We start from the raw sequence: 8,627 nt of genomic DNA, 5'->3' as shown, positions 1-8,627 counted from the left end.
GTGCATGCGTGCCTAAAAGCTTCCAGGTACAGAACAAGAGCATTTGCAAGGGTCAAATCAGCACAGCTTATGAGGGTGCATATACAAAGACAATGCATGAAGAAGCTCATAAGAATATATCTATACAGATCATGAGCAAGCATTTGTCATTTGTAAAAGAAAAGCATCACCATAAAGGACCTAGCATACTAGAAGGCAAGCAAGCATGCTAGAGCTAGCAAGAACATACAGGTGAGCTACCCAAACCATATCACAGCAACTGCCACTCAAGCGGCCTTGATACCAATTGAAAACTTTCAAATTTCGGTGCCAGGGGTTGAAGGCTTGCAGGCGCTTAACTTAACGAATGTGCCAAGCCTAGGTCAAGGACCATCAGAAGCTTAAGACACCACTCTCAGTCATCCACAGCCTTGTCCAAGTTCTCCAGAGGAGCAGTCTCGATACAAGAACAGTGGTGCAAGCAATCCCACCTGGATCTTTTCACTCAAAGCAACCCAAGATAAACCAAATTGTTGGACTTTTTGAAATTAGATACCAATTAAACTATTCCAACAGAAAAGAGGGCATCTTGTTGCATGTGAGAGCAAGGGACCTAGCCACTAAGCATGATCAAGATAGCATAGGCATACAAACCTACACATGCTAGTAGCAGATCCAGAAGGTGACCAAGTTATATGATTTTCAAAGAATAAAATAGCTAAACTCAGAGCCAATATACAACATATTCAAAGGAGCTAGCTACTCATGGTCAAAGCATATATACAACTCATAGCATAGCACAAGGCACAAGCAAATGCAGATATCATACATGAGAAGCTTAGTGCAAGTGTAATGCATATGAGCAAATGCAATGCAAGATGATATGTACACAAAATGCAAGAAAAAGCAAAAAGAAGGAAAAACAAAACCTAAACTACAAAAACAACTACCCAACTCAAAATGGGTAGCACACGCCAAGCTCTCCCCGCAAGCGAGCATAGGTAGCTTGTTCTAGGGGCTTGGTCAAGATGTCGGCTACTTGATTTTCAGTGGACACATGGGTCAGCTCGACATCACCCTTCTCATAGTGATCTCTCAGAAAGTGGAACCTCACGTCTATATGCTTGGAGCGAGAGTGTAGGACAGGGTTCTTGGCTAAGCTAATGGCTGAGGTGCTGTCAATGAAAATGGGAACTCTGCCATAGGTTAGGCCATAATCACTGAGAGTGTGTCTCATCCAAAGAATCTGGGAGCAACAACTAGCAGCAGCTATGTATTCGGCTTCTGTGGTGGAAAGGGCTACACTAGTTTGCTTGCGGGCAGACCAAGACACAAGAGAAGTTCCAAGAAACTGGCAAGTGCCTGAAGTCGACTTGCGATCAATCCGACACCCACCATGATCAGCATCAGAGAAGCCAACCAACGCAAGAGAAGAGGAAGAAGAGTACCATAAGCCAAACTCAGGAGTATATCGAAGGTACCTGAAAATCCTCTTCACAGCGTTCCTGTGAGAAGTGCGCGGAGAAGCCTGGAACCTCGCGCAGAGACAGACGGCGAACTGGATGTCGGGTCTGGTGGCCGTCAAGTACAGGAGCGAGCCGATCATGCTCCTATACTCCTTCTGGTCCACAGCAACACCTTCAGTGTCCTCATCCAGCGCCGTAGAAGTGCTCATGGGAGTCGGCATGGGACTGAGGTCCCCGAAGTCGAACTTCTTGAGCATGTCCTTGGTGTACTTGGCCTGGTGGACGAAGGTGCCATCCCGGGTTTGCTTGATGTGCAACCCGAGGAAGAACTGAAGCTCACCCATCATAGACATCTCAAACTCCCTGCTCATGTCATTAGAAAAACTAGAAACAAGAGAGTGAGAGGAGCCACCAAAGATAATGTCATCCACGTAAATCTGAACCAACAGAAAATCAGCACCACGCCTGAGGAGAAACAAAGTCTTATCTACCGATCCCATGACAAACCCCTGTTTAAGCAAAAAGGCTCTCAATCTCGCATACCAGGCTCTAGGGGCTTGCTTCAGACCATACAAAGCCTTCTGAAGCTTGAAGACTCGGTCTGGAAACTTGGGACTCTCAAAGCCAGGAGGTTGCTTCACATAGACCTCCTCCTCTATAAACCCGTTCAAAAAGGCACTCTTAACATCCATCTGATACAGCTTGAACCCCTTTGAAGCTGCAAAGGCTAAAAAGATCCTGATGGCCTCTAAACGAGCTACAGGTGCAAAGGTCTCCTCATAATCTATCCCCTCCTGCTGGTTGTAACCCTGAGCTACTAACCTAGCCTTGTTTCTCACAACCATCCCATCCTCACCCTGTTTGTTCTTGAAAACCCATTTGGTACCTATAGGGTGGCAATCTGGTGGAGGCTCTACAAGGACCCAGACTTGGTTTCGCTCAAAGTTTTCTAGCTCCTCATGCATGGCATTGACCCAGTTAGAATCAGATAAAGCATGTCCAATATCTTTGGGCTCAAAGGAGGCAACAAACGCTGAATGAGCAAAGCCAGCGATACTTGTTACCTTGGACCTCGTGGTTCGTACGTTGAGGTCACCTAACATTTGTTGAGGTGGATGACGACGCTGAATGTGTCGTGGTGCTTCTCTTGACGAAGTCGCCTCGCCACTGCCCTCAACATGGGTCCCGGAGGAAGAACCTTGAGCTGGACGTGGATCGGCCGTAGTCGAAGCTGTGGGGAGCGGGCCGCCATCATCGTCAGAACTCGAATCTCCAGGAAGTGGGCCTGCAGCCGGCACAGGGACACCACCATCATCCTCAAAGGCCTCAGGCTCATCCTCATCCTCAAAGATGTCCTGGCCAAACTCATCATCACCTGCACACTCCAAAGAAGCAGACAAAGAAGGAGTGGACTCGTCGAAGGTTACATTACAAGTTTCGACGATCCGATTAGTCTCAAGAATAAGAACACGATAGCCTCTGGATTGAAGAGCATAGCCAAGAAGAATGCCATCAGAGCTCCTAGACTCGAACTTATCAAGATTTCCCTCCTTCAGAACAAAGCATCTGCAACCAAAAGCACGCAGGTGGGACACTCTGGGCTGTCGACCAAACCGCAACTCATACGAAGTCTTTTTCATGAATGAGCGAAGGAAGATGCGGTTGGCAACATAGCATGCGGTGTTGATCGCTTCGGCCCAAAAACGCCTAGGAGTCCTATGCTCATCGAGCATCGTCCTGGCCATTTCCACTAAGGTCCGATTTTTGCGTTCAACCACGCCATTCTGTGGAGGAACATAAGGAGAGGAGTATTGGTGATCAAGACCAAAGTCACGACAGAAGTCATCAAAACGAGCGTTCTTAAATTCAGTTCCATTATCACTGCGGATAGCCCTCATGGCATGTGGAAGCTCGTTCTGTAACCTCAAAGCAAGATCACGAAAGTGCTGAAAAGTCTCATCCTTAGTCTCCAAGAAGAAAACCCAAGAGTACCGAGAGAAGTCGTCAACGATCACAAGAATGTACCACTTCCCACCGACAGAGCGCACGCGAGCAGGACCAACGGTGTCCATGTGAAGAAGCTCGCCAGGGTGCGATGTCATCACCTGATTTACAGGTGGGTGCGGAAGGGAAACCATCTTCCCGTGACGACACGGGTGACACACAAGGTCCTTGTCCATCTTCAGCTTGGGCAATCCTCGGATCAGACCAAGTGAGCTGAGCCTAACTAGTAGATCAAAGCTCAAGTGACCGAGTCTCCTATGCCACCTCCAGAGCTCAGAAGACTGACCAGTCACCAGACAGTGAGAGGTGCTAGAAGAAGATCCAGAAAAGTCAATGCGAAACACACGGCCAAAAGGAACAATGCCGCACACAAACTCTCCTCTGGAATCAAGAACACGCGAGCAACCTCTCTTAAAACTCACTTCAAACCCATCATCAAGAAGTTGTGAGACAGAGAGCAGATTAAAACCCAGCTTATCAACAAGAGCAACTTCTCTCAAGGTGAAGTCATCTGAAATCCGAATAGCGCCAACTCCACGTACCTTTCCTCTGCTGTTATCCCCGAAGGTGATGTACTCTTTGTCCTTCATCGGGGTGAGGCTGGAGAACCATCTGTGACTTCCGGTCATGTGGCGCGAACAACCGGAGTCCATGAGCCATATGTCCTCCAGGCCTCGAGTGTCCTGCTCAGTAAGAAGAGAAAGAGCGGGCAAATGGCCCGACACTGGGGTTAGCACAGAAAGAAGCAAACCAGTGTCGTGCCATCTGCTCGAAAGCAGGGTAAGTATCCTCAAACGAAAACTGTGGCTGGCGACCACCACGCTGAGGAAAACGTGGTGCGCCTCCGCCACCAAAGCTTCGGCCTCGCTGACCACCACCGAAGGCACGGTGTGGAACAGGGCCGGCGAAACCACCAACAGGAGCACGGTAACCACCACCGCCTCCCCCTCCTCCACCTACACGACGTGGCCTGGCATCCCGCCTTTGCCCACGTCGAGCTGGAGTGTGTCCACCTGTAGCCTGGTGGAACACTTCCGGAGCACGCCTCTCAGACTGCCTGCGCTCAAACCTCAACCTCCGGAAGCAAAATTCTGCCAAGTGACCCTCCCTTTCGCACCACTCACACAGGTAAGGCTCTCTCTTGTGTGTAGGCTGTGGTGTAGAAGCTGGGGCTCTCTGAGGAACTCTGGGGGGCTGAGTCCTCACCTTGGGCTTAGGAATTGGCTTACCACTAGGAGGGAGTGTATCCAGTCGGTTCTTGAGATGGTTAGGCTTGGGAACCCACACTGGATTTTTAGGTGGAGCTTTAGGTGGCTCAGTGAGGATTCCGTCCTTAACTGGTGCTGGCTTAGGAACTGGTGAAGCTGTGGAAGAGAGTACATTCACACTCGGCTCAAGTATCTCACCAATCTTACCATAGGGTTGGACAAAGTCAGCAGGAGTAAAAGCAAAACCAACCCCAACACCATCAGGACGCTTAAACTGCTGAACCATCATGCCCAACTGAGGCTCGCGGGCGGACACCCAACTGAGAATCTCCCGAAGGTGGGAGTTCTCCTCCTCCATCCGGGTCTTGTCCTTCCGTGCCTCCTCAAGCTCAGAGATCAGGCTTGGGCACACAGTACAATCAGCAGAGCAAGAGCTAGGAACTGCGGATTTCTCCAACTTCCTCAAAGCAACATTCTTCTCCTTAAGCTCTTCTCTAAGTGCTGGGCACTCCTTGCAAGCACCCAAGAGGGTAGGCCGGGACTTGAGCTCATCCATGGCCTTCTTGCCCTCCTCGAGCTTGAGCAAGTTCTCATCATACTTGCTCCTGAGCTCGGACAGGTCAGACATCAAACCGATGCACTGACTGCACTCATCCTCCTCAACACACTCCTCCACAATAGGTGCAGACTGAGCAATTTCTAGAGCTAGCTTAGCTTCCTTCAGCTCCTGTCTCAAAGCTCTAAACTGCCTCTTTGCATCCTTAATGATCAGGTCTTGATTATCTAGAGCAGTGTAAAGATCCTCCAACTCCTCAGGAGTGGGGTGCTCAGGACGTACCTCAGAGCTTGACTCTAGCTGAGGTGCACGCTCTGCAGTAGTGGAAGGAGTTCCGTCGGCGTCGGAGTCGATGGCCATGGTGCAGAGACCGGCCGCCTTCCCAGCATGGAGGCAAAGGCCAGTGAAGCCCTCTGTGGCCTTCTTCTTGGAGCTCCGCTTCTTTTCGCCGCGGTGGTGTGAGTCAGAGTCACTGGAGCTGGATGAGGACGAAGACGTCGAACTCTGGCTGGTGGAGGAGTGATCCTCGCTCCGGGCGACGAACGCCTGCTTGTCCTTGTACTTGCCGACGTTCTTCTTCTTCCGCTCGTGGTGCCGCTTGGAGCGTCCGCCATTCTTCTTGTGGGAGTGCTCACTCTTGTGCTTGTGGCGGTGCTCGCGGTACTCCTCGTGCCTGGAGCGGCCGTCATCATCCCTGGAACTCTTCTTCTTGGGGCACTCGGCGGCGAAGTGGCCGGTCTTGCCGCAGTTGAAGCAGGTCTTCGCTCGTGCTTGTCTGTTGTTGAAGGCACGCTGGAACTTGTGGATGATCAATGCAAGCTCCTCGTTTCCCAGCACCTCCAGCTGCTCATCTGTCACAGACACAAGAGAAGACAAGCAAAAACCTCCAAGAGAAGGGTCAGAGTTAGCTCCAGAGGTGCCTACAAGGGCCATAGACTTGGAGGCGGAGGCATCAGCATGATTGCCTTCCATCTTAGCTCGAGAGAGCTTCTCCACCTCCGAAGCCTTGAGCTTACTGAACAGCTCATCCACAGTGAGGGTCTCATAGCTAGCAGACTCTATGATAGTCTGGACCTTCACCTCCCAGACCTTGCGATCAAGAGCATAGAGAAGCTTCATAGCCTTCTCATGATCGGAGTAGGCCTGGGTGCCCTGTGGCTGGTTCGCACGCACCTTGTTCACAATCGACTGAAAACGACTGAACATGGTGTCGATGCTCTCACCCGGCAACTGAGAAAAGTTCTCGTACTCCCGCCGGTGAGTCTCATACAGCCTCGACTTGACATGGTTGGTTCCTTCATGGAAATTGGCCAACCGTGTCCAGATCTCCCGGGCTGTGAGAAGGTCGCTGACACGATCGAACTCAGGACGAGAGAGACAGGCTATGAGAGCATTGTACGCCTTGCTATTGACCTCATGTCTCCTAACCTGAAGCTCGGTCGTGCGGACCGCAAGGTTCACATAATCAGGGTCCACGCAAATCTCCCAGACCTCGGAACCTAGACTCAAAAGATAGGCACGCATGCGCACCTTCCAATAGTCGTAATCGGATCCATCGAAGATCGGGGGTTTGCCCGGTGAACCCATGGTCGCACAACGATTTCGAACCGGAGAAGGCTATAGAGAAACCGTCCCGGCTCTGATACCAATTGTAGGACCGAGAAATGCGACCAGAGGGGGGGGTGAATGGGAGCCTTCGAAAATTATCGCGATCAAAAACTTCGGCTCACAATTCAAGAGTGCACCCCAACCCCAGAGTTCTAGGCGATGTGCAGAGTAGCTACAAGGAAGCTACACTAACACAAAACAAGCCTAGGAACCAAAGCGATCAAGTGCGGAAGCAATTGCACGAAAGCAGTGCAAGAACCAAGCAAGGTATATATCATCGGTTGATCCGACGCACACGTTTGAACGACGTCGGTTAAACCGGTGATACAGAGCCTGCAGCAAACAACCAGTGAGCACCGGTTGAACCGACGCTGGGTTTTGAACCTCGTCGGTTAAACCGGTGATCGAACGTCGGTTAAACCGACAAAATCGCAAACTCACATCGGTGCAGTTGTCCAGAGGATCAACAAAATGCACCAAACCAAGCAATGAACACCGGTTAAACCGATGCTCCCAAAAACTCCATCACCGGTGCAGTTGTCCAGAGGGTTCACAGACCGAAGCAAATGAACGCCGGATGAACCGACGTTGACAAACCCTTATACACCGGTCGAACGCTCTCAACAGCAAAACCAAATTAGTGACGCCGTTTAAACCGACGTTGGGGAAATCAAAGCACCGGTGCAATCACACAAAACCCCAAAAACCCTAACCCGTGACAAAAGCACTCACCGGTTGATCCGACGCATGCGAAGGCTAGCGTCGGTTCAACCGGCGTTAAGGAAAAATCTGCCCGAGCAGAGCAGAGTTTTTCCAGCCCGCGACCTGAGAGAGATTTGACGTTTGAAAGCCCAAATCAAGTTGAAATCTAACCAAATTTCGCAGGCACGCTCACAAAGACCTTGTGAACCTACCCACCAAAGGAATCGACGATCCACTCCATGGATTGTGAGGAATCGACGAAGAACGAGGCAAGAACGGGGTTTTCAGAATTTTCCTAAAACTGAGTTCTTGAAGGCTCGCGATCTAGATGAATTCTAGCACTTGGTTAGGATGATTCTAGTCGCCAAGAAAAACCTTAAGAACCACAGCAACAAGTAGTAGAAACACCAGAACAAGGAAATCAAGAACTAGGATGATTCATGCAAGTAGAGTTCAGATGAACATGAGACGAACCTTGATTTCAAAGCCCCGAGGGCACAAGGAGGGATGGGCCTCCTTTCCCACAAGATCTCCTTACAAGTTCTTCAAAAATCCATTGCTAGAATCCTAGAGATGGAAGGGGAGAAGAAGAACAGGGAGGAGAGATGGCGCCTGGCTTGCAGCTCTTTTTCTTTCTCTGTCCAGCGCACCTCAACCAGGGAGGGTGCCTGCCTTTTGTTCCCAAGCCAGCACGTCCCCTCCCACCTGCTCCCTTCCTTGCCATCCAAGCCTCCGACTACTAAAGACTAGAATACCCCTACAGCTGAAATTAAACTAAAAGCCCGTAGGGGCAAAACCGGAAAAGATACATCGAAGACATCCGATGGCCGCGACAACTCCGAGAAGTTTGCTTCGACTCGACGCAATCCTCTTGATGTTGCCACGCGTCCTTCTGGAATCTTCCGGGGGCAGTTTTTGGGAAACTGCCGAAACCGAGTTCGGGTGCGGTTTTGGAGGGAACCGCGAACCCTTCCCGCGCGATGTTTCCGGGCACACCCGCCGAGCCCGATGACGCCACGTGTCCGACCTCCCGCCGAAACCTCTTCGACTTGGCCGACGTCGACGCATCCCGCCGTTGGTTTTTCCCGAGGTACCAACAAACTC

The sequence above is a fragment of the Panicum virgatum genome, chromosome 5K, assembly GCF_016808335.1.
Source record: "Panicum virgatum strain AP13 chromosome 5K, P.virgatum_v5, whole genome shotgun sequence".
Lineage (NCBI taxonomy): Eukaryota > Viridiplantae > Streptophyta > Magnoliopsida > Poales > Poaceae > Panicum > Panicum virgatum.
The sequence above is the reverse complement of the archived record's forward strand: the minus strand, read 5'-3'. Positions refer to the sequence as shown.